The 24,007-nt window shown below is 52.2% G+C and overlaps 2 protein-coding genes across 2 annotated transcripts in view; one reads left to right on the top strand and one right to left on the bottom strand.

Annotated features, from left to right (window-relative positions):
• The window catches only part of LOC142296297 (AT-rich interactive domain-containing protein 4B-like), a 430,400-nt gene extending 425,390 nt beyond the window's left edge, over window positions 1–5,010 (bottom strand). The window contains exon 1 of the mRNA XM_075339708.1: window positions 4,293–5,010. The gene's annotated coding sequence lies outside the window, so the exon portion shown is untranslated. The remainder of the gene's footprint in view (window positions 1–4,292) is intronic.
• Window positions 5,011–5,281: 271 nt separating this feature from the next.
• The window catches only part of GGPS1 (geranylgeranyl diphosphate synthase 1), a 104,637-nt gene continuing 85,911 nt past the window's right edge, over window positions 5,282–24,007 (top strand). The window contains exon 1 of the mRNA XM_075338201.1: window positions 5,282–5,384. The gene's annotated coding sequence lies outside the window, so the exon portion shown is untranslated. The remainder of the gene's footprint in view (window positions 5,385–24,007) is intronic.

A 24,007-nucleotide genomic window follows, 5' to 3' on the forward strand; every position in this document is an offset into this window, starting at 1 on the left:
TACCACACCCGGGCCTACTACGGGGGCCCACATACCACACCCGGGCCTACTACGGGGGCCCACATACCACACCCGGGCCTACTACGGGGGCCCACATACCACACCCGGGCCTACTACGGGGGCCCACATACCACACCCGGGCCTACTACGGGGGCCCACATACCACACCCGGGCCTACTACGGGGGCCCACATACCACACCCGGGCCTACTACGGGGGCCCACATACCACACCCGGGCCTACTACGGGGGCCCACATACCACACCCGGGCCTACTACGGGGGCCCACATACCACACCCGGGCCTACTACGGGGGCCCACATACCACACCCGGGCCTACTACGGGGGCCCACATACCACACCCGGGCCTACTACGGGGGCCCACATACCACACCCGGCCTACTACCGGGGCCCACATACCACACCCGGCCTACTACCGGGGCCCACATACCACACCCGGCCTACTACCGGGGCCCACATACCACACCCGGCCTACTACCGGGGCCCACATACCACACCCGGCCTACTACCGGGGCCCACATACCACACCCGGCCTACTACCGGGGCCCACATACCACACCCGGCCTACTACCGGGGCCCACATACCACACCCGGCCTACTACCGGGGCCCACATACCACACCCGGCTATCATTACCAGGGCCCACATACCACACCCGGCTATCATTACCAGGGCCCACATATTACACCCGGCTATCATTACCGGGGCCCACATATTACACCCGGCTATCATTACCGGGGCCCACATATTACACCCGGCTATCATTACCGGGGCCCACATATTACACCCGGCTATCATTACCGGGGCCCACATATTACACCCAGCTATCATTACCAGGGCCCACATATTACACCCGGCTATCATTACCAGGGTCCACATATTACACCCGGCTATCATTACCAGGGCCCACATATTACACCCGGCTATCATTACCAGGGCCCACATATTACACCCGGCTATCATTACCAGGGCCCACATATTACACCCGGCTATCATTACCAGGGCCCACATATTACACCCGGCTATTATTACCGGGGCCCACATATTACACCCGGCTATTATTACCGGGGCCCACATATTACACCCGGCTATCATTACCAGGGCCCACATATTACACCCGGCTATCATTACCAGGGCCCACATATTACACCCGGCTATCATTACCAGGGCCCACATATTACACCCGGCTATCATTACCAGGGCCCACATATTACACCCGGCCATCATTACCGGGCCCACATATTACACCCGGCTATCATTAGAGGGGCCCACATATTACACCCGGCTATCACTACCAAGGCCCATATATTACACTTGGCTATCATTACCAGGGTCAATAAATTACACCCAGCTATCATTACCAGGACCCACATATTAAACCCAGCTATCATTACCAGGGCCCAAATATTACACCCGGCTATCATTACCAGGGCCCACATATTACACCCGGCTATCATTACCGGGGCCCACATATTACACCCGGCTATCATTACCAGGGCCCAAATATTACACCCGGCTATCATTACCAGGGTCCATATATTACAACCGGCTATCATTACCAGGGTCCATATATTCCATCCGGCTATCATTACCAGGGTCCACATATTACACCCGGCTATCATTACCAGGGCCCATATATTACACCCGGCTATCATTACCAGGGCCCATATATTACACCCGGCTATCATTACCAGGGCCCATATATTACACCCGGCTATCATTACCAGGGCCCATATATTACACCCGGCTATCACTACCAAGGCCCATATATTACACCCGGCTATCATTACCAGGGTCCACATATTACACCCGGCTATCATTACCAGGGTCCACATATTACACCCGGCTATCATTACCAGGGTCCACATATTACACCCGGCTATCATTACCAGGGTCCACATATTACACCCGGCTATCATTACCAGGGCCCATATATTACACCCGGCTATCATTAGAGGGGCCCACATATTACACCCGGCTATCATTACCAGGGTCCATATATTACACCCGGCTATCATTACCAGGGCCCATATATTACACCCGGCTATCATTACCAGGGCCCATATATTACACCCGGCTATCACTACCAAGGCCCATATATTACACCCGGCTATCATTACCAGGGTCAATAAATTACACCCAGCTATCATTACCAGGACCCACATATTACACCCGGCTATCATTACCAGGGTCCATATATTACACCCGGCTATCATTACCAGGGTCCATATATTACACCCGGCTATCATTACCAGGGTCCATATATTACACCCGGCTATCATTACCAGGGTCCATATATTACACCCGGCTATCATTACCAGGGTCCATATATTACACCCGGCTATCATTACCAGGGTCCACATATTACACCCGGCTATCATTACCAGGGTCCACATATTACACCCGGCTATCATTACCAGGGCCCATATATTACACCCGGCTATCATTACCAGGGCCCATATATTACACCCGGCTATCTTTACCAGGGCCCATATATTACACCCGGCTATCATTACCAGGGCCCATATATTACACCCGGCTATCATTACCAGGGCCCATATATTACACCCGGCTATCACTACCAAGGCCCATATATTACACCCGGCTATCATTACCAGGGTCCACATATTACACCCGGCTATCATTACCAGGGTCCACATATTACACCCGGCTATCATTACCAGGGTCCACATATTACACCCGGCTATCATTACCAGGGTCCACATATTACACCCGGCTATCATTACCAGGGTCCACATATTACACCCGGCTATCATTACCAGGGCACATATATTACACCCGGCTATCATTAGAGGGGCCCACATATTACACCCGGCTATCATTACCAGGGTCCATATATTACACCCGGCTATCATTACCAGGGCCCATATATTACACCCGGCTATCATTACCAGGGCCCATATATTACACCCGGCTATCACTACCAAGGCCCATATATTACACCCGGCTATCATTACCAGGGTCAATAAATTACACCCAGCTATCATTACCAGGACCCACATATTACACCCGGCTATCATTACCAGGGTCCATATATTACACCCGGCTATCATTACCAGGGTCCATATATTACACCCGGCTATCATTACCAGGGTCCATATATTACACCCGGCTATCATTACCAGGGTCCATATATTACACCCGGCTATCATTACCAGGGTCCATATATTACACCCGGCTATCATTACCAGGGTCCACATATTACACCCGGCTATCATTACCAGGGTCCACATATTACACCCGGCTATCATTACCAGGGTCCACATATTACACCCGGCTATCATTACCAGGGCCCATATATTACACCCGGCTATCATTACCAGGGCCCATATATTACACCCGGCTATCATTACCAGGGCCCATATATTACACCCGGCTATCATTACCAGGGTCCATATATTACACCCGGCTATCATTACCAGGGTCCATATATTACACCCGGCTATCTTTACCAGGGCCCATATATTACACCCGGCTATCATTACCAGGGCCCATATATTACACCCGGCTATCATTACCAGGGCCCATATATTACACCCGGCTATCATTACCAGGGCCCATATATTACACCCGGCTATCACTACCAAGGCCCATATATTACACCCGGCTATCATTACCAGGGTCAATAAATTACACCCAGCTATCATTACCAGGGTGAATAAATTACACCCAGCTATCATTACCAGGACCCACATATTACACCTGGCTATCATTACCAGGGCCCACATATTACACCCGGCTATCATTACCGGGGCCCATATATTACACCCGGCTATCACTACCAAGGCCCATATATTACACCCAGCTATCATTACCAGGACCCACATATTACACCCGGCTATCATTACCAGGGTCCATATATTACACCCGGCTATCATTACCAGGGTCCATATATTACACCCGGCTATCATTACCAGGGTCCATATATTACACCCGGCTATCATTAGAGGGGCCCATATATTACACCCGGCTATCATTAGAGGGGCCCATATATTACACCCGGCTATCATTACCAGGGCCCATATATTACACCCGGCTATCATTAGAGGGGCCCATATATTACACCCGGCTACCGTTACCAGGGCCCATATATCACACACAATATATAACGCCTCCCATCCGCATACAGTGAGCACAGGACTACTCCATCAATCCATCACATATGTATCAGTGACGTGACTCGGACACCTCTGTCCCCGCATACACAGATCATCATGACCTCCATAGTAAACAAAGGGCTAACGGAAACTTACTGATCTGTTTACATCCATGGGACACGGAGATGCCGGGTCTGATCCGTGAACAAAGGCAGAGACTTGTTATAGAGGAGGATCCATCAGTGATGGGCAGCAGCGCTACGAACTTCCAGCCTCATCACTCTAAACAGAATGTGACCGCTCAATGGCGATCAGGTTGAAATGTCACGACAGCTTTAGAAAAACTCAGCCAGGTAAGAGGTTCTGCAGCAGCCTGGGTGTAGCAGTGTGGCGGAGGCCAGCTGTGAGTGCCCTGAGGCAGAGCACAGACGGTGCAGCAGGCCTCGGATGGGGACCAGAGGGAGACAATCACCGAGCAGCTGCCCAGGCACCAGCCGCACTCCGCCAGCACACGCCTGCCCCTCTTCACATGGAATGGCCGTTCTGGAGCCGGTGTCACGGCAGTAAGAGGCAGTGTCCGGGCACACGGCTGCCGGGATGCGCCGCACTGAGCTGCCACTAGCGGGGACCCTGCTGATCGCTGCTTCTTCCCTTTTGTTCATCCACCGTGCATGTCACCGGATTATCTCCGTGTCTTCTGCCCTTCGCCGCTCTGTAGCAGACAGTGCCACACCTGCTCCACCGCAAGTCCCTAATGTATCTCCATTAGTTGCGGAAGCGCAAGGTTAAAGAACGGGAGATGCGCGATCACCGACCTAGTCCGCGTCTTGTCGAGCGCTTCTCCCCCTCCCACCTCACACACCGAGCCGTGCCGTCATCCCAAGCACATTAGCTCCACCCACCGACTGCTCTAACTGTCACCCTTAGGTCAGCCCCTACCGTGTTCTCATTGGCTGGCGAAGAGTCCCCTCCTACGAATGCCATTGGTTCTAGGCAGAAGAGCCTGTGGTACCATGGGAAATGTAGTCCGTTCAGGTTAGCCAGCTGCTTTTCATATAACGTGTTACTGGCAACATAAACTACAAGTCCCAGGAGCAAACGCCACAAGTCGGTGCGGTAAAAGCTTCGTCGCCTCCTCCGCTACCCGCTCCCTGGTACTGCGCATGTCAGAACGAACGCTGTCTCCACGGATGAGGAAAGCGGGTGTGGAGTGAGCGAGATTCGTCTTCTGAGACGTGATAGTGCCGGGTGAGTTTACATTCCACGGGTGTTCTGTGGGCTTTCCCTGCATGAGTGCTGTACACGAGGCGGTTTACGTTTATACCCTGATTCTGGCAGTGGAGGGTGATGGGCTGTAAGTGACATGTGAGCGGACAAAACAGTAGGAGAAACTTCCTGGTCCCGTCTCTCTGGCATTAGACCCCGCTAATGTTTCACAATTGAAGGGGTTGCTCAGGGCTAAAAGTAAAATCGCAGTTTCACTTCTGGAGTAATTGAGTTCTTTGGCAGGACCTGCTGAGATGTGTGTGAGCCTGAGGGGTGGAGGGTGTCATGCAGCCCCGTGGGAGGAAGGGGGGGGGTCATGCAGCCCCGTGGGAGGGGGGGAGGGGGGTCATGCAGCCCCGTGGGAGGGGGGTCATGCAGCTCCGCGGGGGGGTGGGGGGTGGAGACAGGATGGGTCTTGCAGCCCTGCTGGGGAGGGTGGAGGGCATGCAGCTCTGCGTAGGCACGGTGGCAAAAGGGGGGGGGGGGAATATGCTGCCCCATGCAGGGAAGGTTTCAAAACATGGAGGGTACATGCAGGGGCGTACATAGAAATCATGGGGCCCCATAGCAAAAGTCTGAATGGGGCCCCCCCACTGATAAGAAAACAAACAAAAAAACGTTATTATAATAATCATGATACATGTTATTGGGGGCCGGCATGCATTATTGGGGGCGGCTTATAGTCAGAAATAAAACATACTACTACATAGTGTTACTGAACAACACCCATATAAAGGTTTGCAATGTATTATTACATGGCAAAATAATGCCGCCACACCATGACCAAATATCACCACATAGTCTGAATATAACCACCGTCCTGTTATTGAGCAGAGTCCACTGCACCAAGACCAGTGGGATCACACCACTAATCCCTAAAAAATCTGCAATATGTGAACTTGGCCTAAAGTAGGGATGTCCTCCTTCATGCCCCTCACTACACACAATATACATTTTCACATCTGTCTCCCCCATTTAATGGTAAGGATTATGACTCTTTATAGCCTTAGGATCTATAGTAAAATTCTGCAAAGTACAGGAATAATACACACACACACACACACACACAGTGATGGCACAGCACAGGGGCAACACACACAGTATTGGCACAGGGGCAACACACACAGAGTGATGGCACAGCACAGGGCAGTTTTTCTGTAGTGTTACAGGCAGACATTTGTACATTATAATACTCACCTGCTCCTGTGCTGTGAGAGATGATGATAGTGGCTCAGGCCTCTCTGCTGCACTTCCTGTGAGTCTTCCTGGCTGCTTCTCCTGTCCTCTGCTTTTTCTTTCTATTCCTTCTGTTCTCCGCTTCTAACAGTTTTTCTGCTCTGTTTGCTTTTCTCTTTTTTTTTTTTTTTTTTTTTTTTTTTTGTGGTTTCTACTCCTTCTTCACTCCTGCACTCTTTTTTTCCTTTTCATCATTTCATTTTCCCGCGTCTGCCCCCTCTCCTGATTGGCTGTTCTCCTCCTGGCATCTCTGCCTCCTGGCCACTCCCTCCTCTTCAGCACAGGCCGTGCACAGTGTGCAGTGTGGGCGCCTCTGAATCTCTGCGTTGGCCAGTCTGCAGCTATACAAACAGTGCCGGCTCCCAGTGGTGTTAATCAGTTGCTTGGTGATGGCCCCGGGGGCATGATGCATGAAAGTGAAAACGCACACACTGCGGGCAGCCGCCCCGGGCCCCTCCAGCCAGAGATGCCACCAGGAATTTCCGGGCCCGATACTGACAAAATTTTCGAGCCCCCATCAGACTCCACCACAGCTCCGCCTCTACCCCTCGAACCTTCGGCAATAGAAAAAAGTTGTTTCCAGCATCACTTCCTAGAAAAGGTTAAAAACCAATTTTATTCCATAAGGTTAAAACCAACACTAGACTGGATGGACATCCATGATGTATAAAACAATGTCTGACGCGTTTCACACCTAACAGAGGTTTTTAGTCTTAAGCGGGCTTTACACGCTGCAACATCGCCCCTATCGTTATGCCAATATTTGGTGATCGCTGCCGCAGCGAACATTATCGCTACAGCAGCGTCACACGCACTTACCTGGTCGGCGGTGTCGCTGTGACTGCCGAACAATCCCTCCCTCAAGGGGGAGGGACGTTCGGCATCACAGCGACGTCACCGCAACATCACTAAGTGGCCGGCCAATCAAAGTGGAGGGGCGGAGATGAGCGGCACGAACATCCCGCCCACCTCCTTCCTTCCTCATTGCTGGCGTGTGGCAAGTAAGGAGAGGTTCCTCGTTCCTGCGGCGTCACACGTAGCGATGTGTGCTGCCGCAGGGATGAGGATCAACTTCGCCCACGCGACAGCAGCGATATTTGAGAATGAACCCCTATGTCAACGAGCAGCGATTTTTGGACGTTTTTGCAACGATCCAAAAACGCTCCTAAGAGTCACACACAACGAGATCGCTACAGCGGCCGGATGTGCGTCATAAAATCCGTGACCCCCAACGAGATCGCTGTAGCAATCTCGTAGCGTGTAAAGCCCGCTTTAGACATATCCTGTTGTATTTGCACAAGTTATGGAATAAAATTGGTTTTTAACCTCTTTTCTTGGCCATGATGCTGGAAACAACTTTTGTTCTATTGCCAGGCATTGCCTCTTTGAACATGGAGCTGCTCTCCCTGCACCGTCCCCCAGAGAGAGAACCCAGGTGATGCCTTTACCGGGGGAGCTGAGATCCTCCTTGGCATACTGACTTCCACAATCCGCCATCACTCTTGGAAAAGCTCCAATTCTGCAAACACCAATCAAACATTAACCGCTAGCCGTCATTTTGACTACCCAAAAAAAGCTGCATGCACCATTTTTTTTGGGTCATTAAAATGACGAACCCCAGACAGAATCGTCAGCCATATGTGTATATCTAATATATAAAGCTATGTATGTGTGGATAGATTATATATATATATATATATATATATATATATATATATATATATATATATATATATATATATATATATATATATATATATATATATATATATATATATATATATATATATATATATATAATCTCTATGTATCTATGTATCTATCTATCTATATAATTGCCTTATTCTGTTTGTCTGTCTGTCATGCTCCAAAATTGTGTCCTTTCGGTGACACAAAGCTGATTGGCCGCTGGGCTCGCCATGGCCCCGCCCCCCCACGGATTGGCCGCTCGCCCAGGCTGCGCCCCCACACGGATTGGCCAGCCGCTCGCCCAGGCTCCGCCTCCCCCACAGATTGGCCTCTCGCCCCGGCACCCTGCAGGCATTGGCAATTCGGCCACGCCACGCCCCGCCCCCCTCACGCAATGCACGCTAGCTCTGGCCCCGCCCCCCTCTCTCCCCCCCCATCCCCGCGCATTCCCCGAACTGACACGGCTGTCACGGAGGTGAGTACTGCACTACCACCCCCCCCCCCCCCCCCCATCCCCCCCCCGGCCCCCGCTCGCACGGGAGTGGTGTGGATACGTTGGTAACCATGCTAGCATGGTTACAAGCGCATCAAGGTCCTGCAGCGGCGGAAGATACACACACACACACACACACACATACATACATACATACATACATACATACATACATACATACATACATACATACATACATACACACACACACACACACACACACACACACACACACACACACACACACACACACACACACACACACACACACACACACACACACACACACACACACACATACATATACACACATACACACACATCAGATCACACTCACTCTCACAAACACCTCACACACACATCACATCGCATCCACATACTCACAGCATCCGGCGATATCGCTTGCTTCTCGGCGGCGATACTGTGCTGTTGTGACCTTCCAGGACCTGACGGAGGATCACATGGCCAGAAGCATGTGGTATCTCCGGATGTTGTGAGTGTCAGCGCGTATGTGCGATATCGTCAGTGTCTGTGTGTGTATGCGATCGGGTGTGTGTGAGTGTATGCGATCGGGTGTGTGTGAGTGTATGCGATCGGGTGTGTGAGTGTCGGCAGAGGAGCACGGCGTGCTGGAGGAGGCTGGGAGCAGAGAGGCTGATCTTGGGGAAGGCTGGGAGGGGGAGGCTGATGCTGGGGGAGACTGGGAGGGGGAGGCTGGGAGGAAGGAGGCTGGGAGGAGAGAGGCTGATCCTGGGGAAGGCTGGGAAGGGGAGGCTGATGCTGAGGGAGGCTGGAAGGAGAGAGGCTGATGCTGCGGGAGGCTGGAAGGAGAGAGGCTGAGGCTGGAAGGAGAGAGGCTGAGGCTGGGAGGAGAGAGGCTGATGGTGGGGAAGGCTGATGCTGAGGGAGGCTGGGAGGGGAAAGCTGATGCTGGGGAAGGCTGGGAGGACGGAGGCTGGGAGGAGAGAGGCTGATCCTGGGGAAGGCTGGGAGAGGGAGGCTGATGCTGGGGGAGGCTGGAAGAAGAGAGGCTGATGCTGGGGGAGGCTGATGCTGGGGAAGGCTGGGAGGAGAGAGGCTGATGCTGGGGACAGAGAGGAGAGGCTGATGCTGGGAGGAGAGAGGCTGATGCTGGGAGGAGAGAGGCTGATGCTGGGAGGAGAGAGGCTGATGCTGGGAGGAGAGAGGCTGATGCTGGGAGGAGAGAGGCTGATGCTGGGAGGAGAGAGGCTGATGCTGGGAGGAGAGAGGCTGATGCTGGGAGGAGAGAGGCTGATGCTGGGGGAGGCTGGCAGGGGGAGGCTGGAAGGAGAGAGGCTGATGCTGGTGGAGGCTGGGAGGAAGGAGGCTGGGAGGAGAGAGGCTGATCCTGGGGAAGGCTGGGAAGGGGAGGCTGATGCTGAGGGAGGCTGGAAGGAGAGAGGCTGATGCTGGGGGAGGCTGGAAGGAGAGAGGCTGAGGCTGGGAGGAGAGAGGCTGATGCTGGGGAAGGCTGATGCTGAGGGAGGCTGGGAGGGGAAAGCTGATGCTGGGGAAGGCTGGGAGGACGGAGGCTGGGAGGAGAGAGGCTGATCCTGGGGAAGGCTGATCCTGGGGAAGGCTGATCCTGGGGAAGGCTGATGCTGGGAGGAGAGTGGCTGATGCTGGGAGGAGAGTGGCTGATGCTGGGAGGAGAGTGGCTGATGCTGGGAGGAGAGTGGCTGATGCTGGGAGGAGAGTGGCTGATGCTGGGAGGAGAGTGGCTGATGCTGGGAGGAGAGTGGCTGATGCTGGGAGGAGAGTGGCTGATGCTGGGAGGAGAGTGGCTGATGCTGGGAGGAGAGTGGCTGATGCTGGGAGGAGAGTGGCTGATGCTGGGAGGAGAGTGGCTGATGCTGGGAGGAGAGTGGCTGATGCTGGGAGGAGAGTGGCTGATGCTGGGAGGAGAGTGGGGGATGGTGCACGATGGGGGGTGCGCAGCATGGGGGATGGAGCACGATGAGGAGTGCGCAGCATGGGGGATGGAGCACGATGAGGAGTGCGCAGCATGGGGGATGGAGCACGATGAGGAGTGCGCAGCATGGCGGATGGAGCACGTTTGGGAGTGCGCAGCATGGCGGATGGAGCACGATGGGGGGTGCGCAGCATGGCGGATGGAGCACGATGGGAGGTGCACACATTGCACAAAACATACCTCCCCCCAAAACACACCACACCCACACAAACCGCGCAACACATATACACACAACGCTACAGACACACAGCGCTCCACAAACAACGCAACACACACACAACACCGCTCTCACCCCCCCACACCCAGACAACACCCACAACATGTACAGCCCCCACACAAACACTTGGTAACTACACACAACAACATATATATATATATATATATATATATATATAACAAAAATCATACATTAACTACACAGTACGTAAATTCTAGAATACCCGATGCGTAGAATCGGGCCACCTTCTAGTATATATATATATATATATATGTGTGTCCGCTATTGGAGCCCGCACCGTCTCATTTACAATCACGATATTTTGCACAGACACCCCATGTGACCCAGGGAACGTCATAGACTATTTTTTGAGGGGAAAGTGTAACCCCGCGCTTTAGGCTGGGGCCACACAGGGCACTACTGTGATCCTCGCATGACACTCGGCTCACGCTGGGAGCACAGCAGGAGCAGACTGTCATGCGAGGGTCACTGCGACTGAGCTCCGATCATGCGATCGGACCTCAGCTGCAGGGGACGAGTCGGCACTCAGGAGGGGTGGGCTAGCACTGTGGAGGGGAGGGAGGTATTTATCTCTCTCCTCCGTTGCCGGCTATTGCCATTCTCGCACTGCACTCGCGGTACACCGGTGTAACGCAAGTGCAGTGCGATTCTTCTCTCGCCCAATACACTTAAATGGATGCGAGAGAGTCTCGCATAACAATCGCAGCATGCTGCAATTGTTTTCTCGATCCGATTGGGGCCGAGAAAATAATCGCTCATATGCGCTGGCACATAGGCTAATGTTTGTCCGAGTGGAATATGATGTTTTATCGCATCCCATTCGCTCCGATTTTCATGCCGTGTGTCTTAATAATAATAATTTTATTCATTTATATAGCGCTATTAATTCCACAGCGCTTTACATACATTTGCAACACTGTCCCCATTGGGGCTTACAATCTAGAGTCCCAATCTGTATGTCTTTGGAGTGTGGGAGGAAACCGGAGTACCCGGAGGAAACCCACGCAAACACGGGGAAAACATACAAACTCCTTGCAGATGTTGTCCTTGGTGGAATTTGAACCCAGGACCCCAGCACTGCAAGGCTGCAGTGCTAACCACTGAGCCACTGTGCCGCCCTTAGTTACACTCCAAAAAAATTCCTTACATTAAAGTCAATGGAGCTAGTAGGTGAGGTCATTAATAGGAGCTGTGATTGGTTATTATAGGCAACAAAGGACATTGCTAGTATAAAGCTGGGTTCACACATAGCGACGCAGCAGCGATCACGATGGGCGACCTGACCTTATCAGGATCGCTGCTGCGTCGTTACAAGGTCACTGGTGAGCTGTCAAACAGGCAGATCTCACCAGTGACCAGCCCCCAGCCAGCAGCGACGCGTGAAAGCTATGCTGCGCTTGGTAACTAAGGTAAATATCGGGTAACCATTACCCGATATTTACCTTGGTTACCAGCGCACACCGCTTAGCGCTGGCTCCCTGCACTCCTAGCCAGAGTACACATCGGGTTAATAAGCAAACCTTTGCTTATTTACACAATGTGCAGTCCGACTACGTGTGCAGGGAGCCGGCGCTGGCAGCGTGAGAGCGGCGGTGCTAGTAACTAATGTAAATATCGGGTAACCAAGGAAAGGGCTTCCCTTGGTTACCCGATATTTACCGTGGTTACAGCTTACCGCAGGCTGCCAGAAGCTGGCTCCCTGCTCGCTTCAGTTAGTCGCTCTCTCGCTGTCACACACAGCGATGTGTGCTTCACAGCGGGAGAGCAACGAGCAAAAAATGGTCCAGGACATTCAGCAACGAGAGGCGACCTCACAGCAGGGGCCAGCTCATTGCTGGATGTCACACACAGCGACGGGACGTCGCTGCTACGTCACAGAAAATGGTGACTTAGCAACGACGTCGTTGTCGCTATGTGTGAACCCAGCTTAAAGGGAAGGTATCGCGTTTTTTTTATTTTTGTATTAAAAATAGTGATTATGAAATCAAGTATTTCTAATACAAAATGAAAATCGCAGCTTATTTAGTTTTTTGTAATTCTTATTTTACTGGAGGCACTGGGGGCTGCCATGCTGGATTTGCCGTGTGTGTAACGACAGTAACTCCTTCCTTTATGGCTGCCCCTGTGCATAGACTGATAGTCGGGCTCCGACCCCATGAAGTACGTTACAGTGGGCGTCTGCTGTGACCTGAACGCGCCCCCTGGGCTGTCCAGAACACAACAGAGGGAGGAGTTCAGCGCCATTATTGTGGAGCTCACAGACTGTGCTGTTTGCGCCACTTTACCCCTGTCACCCGCCGGGATGTGTGAGTACAGGCCGCCTACCCTCCCCTCGTTACTGTCTCCGATGACATCCCATCCCTCCGTTTTCCCCAGCCTCTGCTCTGCCTCCGCTACTGACGCCGCCCCTCCCCCCGCCGTTACCGTCTCCAATGACACCCCTCTCCCTCCGTTCTCCCAAGTCCCCGCTCTGCCCGCTGCCCCATCAGGGGTGATTGTGAGTGTGTGTGTGTGTGGCACAAGGTCCCCATTAGGGGTGATTGTGAGTGTGTGTGTGTGTGGCACAAGGTCCCCATTAGGGGTGATTGTGAGTGTGTGTGTGTGGCACAAGGTCCCCATTAGGGGTGATTGTGAGTGTGTGTGTGTGGATCAAGGTCCCCATTAGGGGTGATTGTGAGTGTGTGTGTGTGTGGCACAAGGTCCCCATCAGGGGTGATTGTGTGTGTGTGGCACAAGGTCCCCATCAGGGGTGATTGTGTGTGTGTGGCACAAGGTCCCCATCAGGGGTGATTGTGTGTGTGTGTGGCACAAGGTCCCCATCAGGGGTGATTGTGTGTGTGGCACAAGGTCCCCATCAGGGGTGATTGTGTGTGTGGCACAAGGTCCCCATCAGGGGTGATTGTGTGTGTGGCACAAGGTCCCCATCAGGGGTGATTGTGTGTGTGGCACAAGGTCCCCATCAGGGGTGATTGTGTGTGTGGCACAAGGTCCCCATCAGGGGTGATTGTGTGTGTGGCACAAGGTCCCCATCAGGGGTGATTGTGTGTGTGGCACAAGGTCCCCATCAGGGGTGATTGTGTGTGTGGCACAAGGTCCCCATCAGGGGTGATTGTGTGTGTGTGGCACAAGGTCCCCATCAGGGGTGATTGTGTGTGTGTGGCACAAGGTCCCCATCAGGGGTGATTGTGTGTGTGTGGCACAAGGTCCCCATCAGGGGTGATTGTGTGTGTGTGGCACAAGGTCCCCATCAGGGGTGATTGTGTGTGTGTGGCACAAGGTCCCCATCAGGGGTGATTGTGTGTGTGTGGCACAAGGTCCCCATCAGGGGTGATTGTGTGTGTGTGGCACAAGGTCCCCATCAGGGGTGATTGTGTGTGTGTGGCACAAGGTCCCCATCAGGGGTGATTGTGTGTGTGTGGCACAAGGTCCCCATCAGGGGTGATTGTGTGTGTGTGGCACAAGGTCCCCATCAGGGGTGATTGTGTGTGTGTGGCACAAGGTCCCCATCAGGGGTGATTGTGTGTGTGTGGCACAAGGTCCCCATCAGGGGTGATTGTGTGTGTGTGGCACAAGGTCCCCATCAGGGGTGATTGTGTGTGTGGCACAAGGTCCCCATCAGGGGTGATTGTGTGTGTGGCACAAGGTCCCCATCAGGGGTGATTGTGTGTGTGGCACAAGGTCCCCATCAGGGGTGATTGTGTGTGTGGCACAAGGTCCCCATCAGGGGTGATTGTGTGTGTAGTACAAGGTCCCCATCAGGGGTGATTGTGTGTGTGTGTGTGTGTGTGTGTGTGTGTGTGTGTGTGTGGCACAAGGTCCCCATCAGGGGTGATTGTAAGGTCCCCATCAGGGGTGATTGTGTGTGTGTGTGTGTGGCACAAGGTCCCCATCAGGGGTGATTGTGTGTGTGGCACAAGGTCCCCATCAGGGGTGATTGTGTGTGTGGCACAAGGTCCCCATCAGGGGTGAGTGTGTGTGTGGCACAAGGTCCCCATCAGGGGTGATTGTGCGTGTAGTACAAGGTCCCCATCAGGGGTGATTGTGTGTGTGTGTGTGTGTGTGTGTGTGTGTGTGGCACAAGGTCCCCATCAGGGGTGATTGTGTGTGTGTGTGTGTGGCACAAGGTCCCCATCAGGGGTGATTGTGTGTGTGTGGCACAAGGTCCCCATCAGGGGTGATTGTGTGTGTGGCACAAGGTCCCCATCAGGGGTGATTGTGTGTGTGGCACAAGGTCCCCATCAGGGGTGATTGTGTGTGTGGCACAAGGTCCCCATCAGGGGTGATTGTGTGTGTGGCACAAGGTCCCCATCAGGGGTGATTGTGTGTGTGGCACAAGGTCCCCATCAGGGGTGATTGTGTGTCTGGCACAAGGTCCCCATCAGGGGTGATTGTGTGTGTGGCACAAGGTCCCCATCAGGGGTGAGTGTGTGTGTGGCACAAGGTCCCCATCAGGGGTGAGTGTGTGTGTAGTACAAGGTCCCCATCAGGGGTGATTGTGTGTGTGTGTGTGTGTGTGTGTGTGTGGCACAAGGTCCCCATCAGGGGTGATTGTGCGTGTGTGTGTAGCACAAGGTCCCCATCAGGGGTAATTGTGTGTGTGTGTGTGTGTGTGTGTGGCACAAGGTCCCCATCAGGGGTGATTGTGTGTGTGTGTGTGTGTGTGTGTAGCACAAGGTCCCCATCAGGGGTGATTGTGTGTGTGGCACAAGGTCCCCATCAGGGGTGATTGTGTGTGTGGCACAAGGTCCCCATCAGGGGTGAGTGTGTGTGTGGCACAAGGTCCCCATCAGGGGTGAGTGTGTGTGTAGCACAAGGTCCCCATCAGGGGTGATTATGTGTGTGTGTGTGTGTGTGTGTGTGTGTATGCGCGCGCCACTGCATGTGAGTACCTGTGTGTGTACCGGTGATACTGTCTGCTGAGCTGTGTATCTAATCCTATCCTGTGTGATGCTGTCTGCTGAGCTGTGTATCTAATCCTATCCTGTGTGATACTGTCTGCAGAGCCGTGTATCCAATCCTATTCTGTGTGATACTGTCTGCAGAGCCATGTATTTAATCCTATACTGTGTGATACTGTCTGTACTGCTGTGTATCTAATCCTGTCGTGTGATACTGTCTGCTGAGCTGTGTATCTAATTCTGCCGTGTGATACTGTCTGCTGAGCCGTGTATCTAACCCTATGTTGTCTGATACTGTCTGCACGGCTGTTTATCTAATCCTCTCCTGTGTGATACTGTCTGCAGGGCTGTGTATCTAATCCTATCGTGTCATACTGTCTGCTGAGCTGTGTATCTAATCCTATCCTGTGTGATACTGTCTGCTGAGCTGTGTATGTAATCCTTTCCTGTGTGATACTGTCTGCAGAGCCGTGTATCTAATCCTATCCTGGGTGATACTCCTGCTGTCCTTGGTGACACTTTAGACATTTCTGGTCACCAGGAAAATGGCTGTGCATTGTGTCCTTACATGTCATTCTCTGTTATCTGTTGTAAACACTCAGATTAGGAGGAGGGAGGCGCCATCACACACAGGAGAGCAGACTCCGCCCACTTTACGGCAGGCTGTAATCTGAGCTTTTTATACAGTGGAAATTCAGTAGGATTTCAGAAGCTGCTCCCCCTAGTGTTTAACAGTGGAAAATATCAAACTTTTACATTTTTTTTTATATTTTGCACAATTAAAAAAAAAAAAAAATATTTAAACAAAACCTTTAAACATTATTACTTTACATTTTTTCAGTTATTATTTTTTTTTTTTTTTTGACGATACCTTCCCTTTTTAGAAGCTTCTGTGTGAGGTATTATGATACCGGTGGAGAGATGGATAGACAGAGAGACAGACAGGGAATGACAGAGAGGCAGACGGGGAATGACAGAGCGAGGCAGACGGGGAATGACAGAGCGAGGCAGACGGGGAATGACAGAGCGAGGCGCGCAGACGGGGAATGACAGAGCGAGGCGCGCAGACGGGGAATGACAGAGCGAGGCGCGCAGACGGGGAATGACAGAGCGAGGCGCGCAGACGGGGAATGACAGAGCGAGGCGCGCAGACGGGGAATGACAGAGCGAGGCGCGCAGACGGGGAATGACAGAGCGAGGCGCGCAGACGGGGAATGACAGAGCGAGGCGCGCAGACGGGGAATGACAGAGCGAGGCGCGCAGACGGGGAATGACAGAGCGAGGCGCGCAGACGGGGAATGACAGAGCGAGGCGCGCAGACGGGGAATGACAGAGCGAGGCGCGCAGACGGGGAATGACAGAGCGAGGCGCGCAGACGGGGAATGACAGAGCGAGGCGCGCAGACGGGGAATGACAGAGCGAGGCGCGCAGACGGGGAATGACAGAGCGAGGCGCGCAGACGGGGAATGACAGAGCGAGGCGCAGAGAGACAGACGGGGAATGGGATAGAATACAAGGCACTCCCAAGATTGGCTGCAACGTGTGATTTATTTAATGTGCATAACAACATAACGTCATGCGCCTTGAGGTGGTGGACACCGCGCTTATCACCCACGCTGAACTCCTCTTCACAAATGTGCTTACTGAGGAAGGTCTACGGACTGAAAACGTTCTGTTGTTGTTATGCACATTAAATAAATCACACGTTGCAGCCAATCTTGGGAGTGCCTTGTATTCTTCTATTGACAAAAGGCCTTGGAACCTGAAGTGCACCCCTACATCTATTACCATCAGCATAGAGGAAGTGCCATTTACTTCTTGTAGATAGGGAATGAGAGAGAGACAGAGAGACTACATGCACAGTTACACACACTATACATTACCTCATCTTGCAGTTTCTGATCACTGAAGAGCAGGAGAGAGACCACGGGACTTGCACGGAGGCTGCTGCAGCTGAACAGCAGGACCTAGGTGTTCGCTGGTCATGTGATCAGGCACATGATCAGTTAGATGACAGGTCCTTCACCGCAGCCTCCATAGTACATTTGCTGTCCTGCACCGATCACATACATCAGTGCAGAGTAGGAGAGAGGGCAGCTCTCTGAGCGACTCGGGCCCCCTCATTGCCCTAATGTCGGCCCCCCCCCCCCCCTTGGACCCGGTGAGCTGAGGGATGAAAGGGAAGGAGCCTGGGCTGTCAGCTGCGGGCCCCCCTCCTGCCTCCAGCTCACGGGCCCCGTAGCAGTGGCGTGGTCTGCCTCTATGTACGGTACGCCACTGGGTACATGGGTACACACAGCCTACACAAGGATGGTGGCAAGGGGGTGGGGGAAACATGCAGCACCGTGCAGGGATGGTATCGACTTTATGTAGATAGTAGTGAAAGTAGGAGAGAGACGCTTGTATCTATAGCAGCCGCCATCTCCTCTCAGTAATGGGAACGTCTTCACCAAATACAGCTTACCATAGAATTTTGATAATGACTTATCAATTTTTGCTTAAAAAAAAGCCAAATTGTCTGATAAGCTACATCACAAAGCTGCTTATTTTCAGCTGTACTATTGACTTATGAAATAAATAATTAAAAGGACTGTTACTCTTTAAATCAAGAGATGTTCGCCATTGTCTCATATCAGAGTGATCGGGAACCCTATTGTCTGTAAATGTGTATTTCCTCTGCCCTTCTGACTACATAATTCAGAGGACAATTATGCAGTTAGATTATTCTAATGACCAATGAGAGTGCAGCCATCTCTAACATTCCTGTAAGAGAACTGAGGCGTATAAAATGGCCTTGCTATTTTCACCAGAGAGTTATGCTACATGACCTCAGCCAAAGCGCTTTGGTTTCAGCTGGGGCATTACTGAACTGCTTCACTTTGGATATTCTGCATAACCTTAGTTTAGGAGCTACGGTTTCAGCTGAAGGATCACAGAACTGCTTCACTGCTCAACGCTGAGCCCACAAATTTGCTTGGAGAACCCAGGTTGGGACAACTTTGTTGCCTGGCGGCAACATATCTTGCTGTGCTTGGTCACCTTCCTTAGCTTGCTGCCATCTCCTCTCAGAGGGTGCCTGCCCAAAGCGGGGTGCTGCTGGCTGGGATAGTTGGCCCTGGAAGTCACGAAAATTCGAATCCCTGGGGGGCCAACAGGAGAGTCTCTATTGCTTGCACCATCTTCTGTTGGTGTTGGGAATGTACAATATGTCTTTACCTGTTGGTGAGCCAATAAAGTCTTACCAATATGTGATTCCCTCACTCATTGTTTGTCTGAGTACTGTTTTGTCTACAGGGAAGGAGAGCGAGTGTTCAGTAGGATGATGCCCTGGTTAGTGTTTTTTTTTTTTTTTTTTTTTTTGAAGATGGCCAGCAGACGAGAGCACTCACTGAACCTCGTGTCTCCACAACTGGTGGCAGTGGTAGGACACTACTTAACCCTGCTGATCCAAGAGCTACAGCGGACTGGTGTTCATAGACACCGTCCAAGGGCTCCACAACCAAGGAAGGCTTATAAACATACCCACCAGGCCGTAGGTAAGGCATACATATTTTGGACACAACCATGTGCAACCCCACCAGCTCGTCCTTGGGAAGAGGACTGTAGTGGACATACAGCCTCAGCAGTAAACTACTGCAGGAGCTGTAACAGATTCAACAGTTTGAATACAGACCCCCGGCACCCGGTTGGATTTGATCCAGGAATTTGTCCATTGGGATGCCCAGAACAGTGAGGAGGGTGACACAGACGAAGTAAACTGTGTGGCAGATCAAGGATCCCAAAGTAATCTGCAATCAATAACCCAGTCTCAAGCACCCCAAATCCAGGAGTTGATGGCCGGAATTGGGCCCAAAGCCTCAAGCGAGGAGAGGCCTTGTGTTCTGTAATCAGTTTTGGAGTTCCAGTTCACCTACTGCAAGCTACTTTGTCCCAGCAAAATCCTTACTAGGACAAAGGTTTACAAACTGGGCCTGTGACTTGCCCAAATCACAATGCTGTTGTTGTCGCAACATTCCAGGAACTCGTCTGCCAGCCCAGCGTGTCAATGTCTGCCTAGACAAGCCATCAGGTTCTAAGGATGGTGTGACGACATGGACTCTCATGGGTTAACGTTTCTTAAAATCCAGCCAGACAGCATGATAGATTGTCTATAGATGGGGGAGAAGTCCCTCATTGTTTTTACAAGACTCTTGTTGACTCACTAATTGTGTTGGCCACTGAAAGCTAGACGTATTGTTCTCCAGACATTTCCAGTAACCATTGTATTGTAGTTGTGTATTGATAATGTTATTACCTTAGTAGCCATTGTCTAGTCGGTGACTCCCAGTTTACATGTACACCCTCAGCCTTTCTAAGCACATCATTTAAATGAACATTGTCCATGCAGCTTGAAATTCCTCCAATGGGAGAAGCAATCTTGTCCAACCAATCGATGAGGACGCAGTGTATCCAAGGGGAAGGTGGTGGCTATAAAAAGGACTTCTTTAAGCCACCAGTTGTTGTTGATGGTTGATGGATTCAGTCTAAGCTCTTTGGAGCTGACTGGAGGATCAGGACATCTTATGGCTTCAATCTAGGGACTCCGGATCCGGTTGGAGACCATATCCACAGCCTAGGGATTTCGACTCCGGTTGCCAGGATTGTAACATCAAACCAGGACTACCTAAGGAGGACACGCAGGTTGGGACAGTTCAGTCACCTGTTACAGACTTTGCAGACCTCAGACAGCTTGGAACCTGTGAGGCATGGACATTCTAAATCCCTGGTGAGCCAGCGGAAGGGTGAGACTCTGTTGCCTGTTACATTTGTGTGTTTTGCTGGTTGTGTTATGTGCTGTTAATTGTTTGGGGATCCAATAAAGTCTAATTATTGTGGTTCCCTCACCCTGTGTTGTCTGAGTAGTATTACGCCCACGGTTAGGGAGGCCGGCGTTCAGTTGGGATGAGCCCTGAGCCACGCTGTCTTTCTAAAGGCGGCGGGTTTTAGTGGACGAGAGCACCCACTGAGCCCCGTGTCTCCACAATTGGTGGCAGCAGTGGGATACTACTCAGCCTGGTTTACCCAGGGGAGCTGCAGTGGACTGGTGTTTTCTGACACCGTCCAGGGCTCAACAACCAGGGAGGCACATAAGCATACCCAGCAGGCCATAGGGGAGGCATTCAGGTTTCGGACGCTGCCATGTCCAACCCCACCAGCTCAGCCATGGGACAAGGACCAGAGAGGAGTTAGAACCGCAGCAGTAAATGGATGCTACAGGATCTGTGCCAGATGCGAAAGGTTGACTACAGGAACACTGACACTCGGTCAGACTTGATCCGGAAATTAGTCTGTTGGGATGCCCAGAATGATGCAGAGGATGATGAGGACACTGCCGTTGTGGTATCAGAGGAGGTAAACCCTGTATCTCATCCTAGATCCAGTGACAGTCTGGAAACAAACCAAACCCAAGCAGACCGAGTCAAGGAATTGTTTACTGCATTGGGGCCTGAAGCTTCAAGGGAAGAGAGGGCTGGTGTTCTGCAATTTGTGTTTGGATTTCCAATTTCCTCACCATCAGCACATACCTCCAGGATAGACCACCACCAAGGAAGTCATCTTCGCTACAGGGATGTGCCAGTGTTTGATTCCAGCACTGAGATAGATGAACACTTGCAAAACTTTGAGATGCTAATGCGTATGCACCAGGTGCCCACAGATGAGTGGTCCAAATACCTGTGGACAAGCTTGCCGGTCCGGGCCCAGGAGGCTGTCCGATCACTTGGGCCTCAGGACTGCTTGGACTACGGAATTATTAAGGACACTTAGTTGGCCCTTTTTACCATAACACCCGAGAGACATCGCACTAAGTTCCGGACTATGTCTCGCCAGGGTGTCTCGTACGTCGAATTTGGCAGTCAACTCCGACGACACTGTAATCGCTGGCTCGATGGACGGGCTGCCCACTCCGCTGCTGCCCTCCGTGATGTGATAGTGCTTGAACAGCTGCTGGTGCAGATGGACCCGGAAATCCGAGAATGGGTAGCTGACAGGAAGCCCGACACCCCAGAGCAAGCAGCGCGATTGGCTGACGAATTTACAGCCAACCGACCCAGCTGGAGGCCCAATAGGTCCCTCAACCATGGATCCAAGCGACCCCCAGACTCACGTGCTGGACTAACTCGTTACCCCACAGAAGCCCCAACAAGACAAAGGTTTACCAACAGGGTGGGTGACTTGTCTAACCCACGGCGCTGTTATACGTGTGGGCGCCTTGGACACATGGCCAAAGAGTGTCTACAAAACCGGGGCCCCATGCCTGGAGCCCGTTTACCAGTCAACATATGCCGAGATGAACCAACGAGACCTGAGGAATGCTACTCCTGAGAAACACCAATAGCTGAGGAAGTGGTTTATCCAGTCCACAACCTACGGCAGGCCGGACACCGTACACCAGCTAACCTCCATCCCCACATCCAGACGGTCAAGGTCAGTGATATACAGGCTCAGGGACTTCGAGACTCGGGATCTTCCATCACCCTGGTCAGCCCAGATATTGTTCCCACAGAACATCATTTACCTGGCCGCCAAGTGACCATCATCCTTGCTGGGGGCCAGCGCTCGAACATCCCTCTGGCACGAGTGCAGTTGGACTGGGGAACTGACCAAGGAGAGGTTGAAGTGGGGCTCATGGACGGCCTCCCCACCCCTGTAATTTTGGGAAATGACCTAGGACAAGGACTATCCAGCCAGTTTGTCACCGCCATCACCCGCAGCCAAGCTAAACACCATACTGGTGCAGGTCTTTCTTCCAGCCCATCAGAGGAGAACCCAACTCCTCAATCTTCAGCCTCCTCATCAGAGCCAACAAATGTGAGTACATCAGACCCAACTGTGGCCATTGATTGGGGGGAGATAGATCGTAAAGAGTTCAGGGAAGCTCAACTGTCAGACCCCACCTTAGAGCTTATCCGTAGTGCGGCCGCCCAACCTGGGGGAGGAAATCAGGGGGAGGTATATAGATGGGAAAAAGGCCTCTTATATCGGGAGAAGCCCGCATCCTGCCCAGAAAAACCCTGGACCCGTGTACATCAGCTTGTGGTACCCCAGCCATACCGACCCCAACTGTTGCGTTTAGCTCATGATGTTCCTGCGGCTGGGCACATGGGGACCAAAAAGACTCGGGCCCGCCTGCTGCGTAGTTTTTTCTGGCCAAGGGTCACTCAAGAAGTGCAAAAATACAGAGCCTCTTGCCCAGTGTGTCAGCGTATGGGGGGAGCCCCATGCCGTGCCCCACTTCAACCCATGCCCTTGATAGGAGAACCGTTCCAGACAGTTGCCATTGATATAGTAGGCCCCTTAGCCATCCCCAGCCGCAGTGGAAAAAGATTCATCCTCACCCTGGTAGACTTTGCCACCCGTTACCCAGAAGCCGTTGCCTTAACCTCCATAGATGCAGAGCACGTGGCTCAAGCTCTACTGGACATCTTAAGCCGGGTAGGGTTTCCACAGGAAGTATTGACTGACCAGGGGGCACAGTTCCAAAGTGAACGGATTCATACCCTGTGGGAAAAACATGGAGTCCGCCCCATGCGCACAACCCCCTACCATCCTGAAACAAATGGATTGTGTGAGCGCTTCAACAAAACGCTCAAACAGCTCATTAGCCGATATGTGGAGTCCGAGGGGGGGGGGACTGGGAGAAAAACTTGCAGCAGCTCCTTTTTGCTTACCGTGAGGTGCCGCAGGACTCCACTGGGTTCTCTCCCTTTGAATTGCTGTACGGCCGAAAAGTACGAGGGCCCCTAGAGCTGGTACGAGAGAGTTGGGAGGGCACCTTCCCCACAGAAGAGGTTCCCATACTGGACTATATTCAAAAGTTTAGGGAAAGGATGAGGCACCTCATGGCATTAGCCCATGGGAATTTAGAAGTGGCTCAGGAAAGGCAAAAACGATGTTACGACCGCACTGCCCGGCCCCGAGAATTTGCCTGTGGACAGAAGGTCCTAGTACTAGTACCGGTGCGGAAAAACAAGCTGCAAGCCATGTGGGCGGGTCCATTCACCATTACCAAGAAATGTG

The sequence above is a fragment of the Anomaloglossus baeobatrachus genome, chromosome 3 (assembly GCF_048569485.1).
Source record: "Anomaloglossus baeobatrachus isolate aAnoBae1 chromosome 3, aAnoBae1.hap1, whole genome shotgun sequence".
Taxonomy (NCBI): domain Eukaryota; kingdom Metazoa; phylum Chordata; class Amphibia; order Anura; family Aromobatidae; genus Anomaloglossus; species Anomaloglossus baeobatrachus.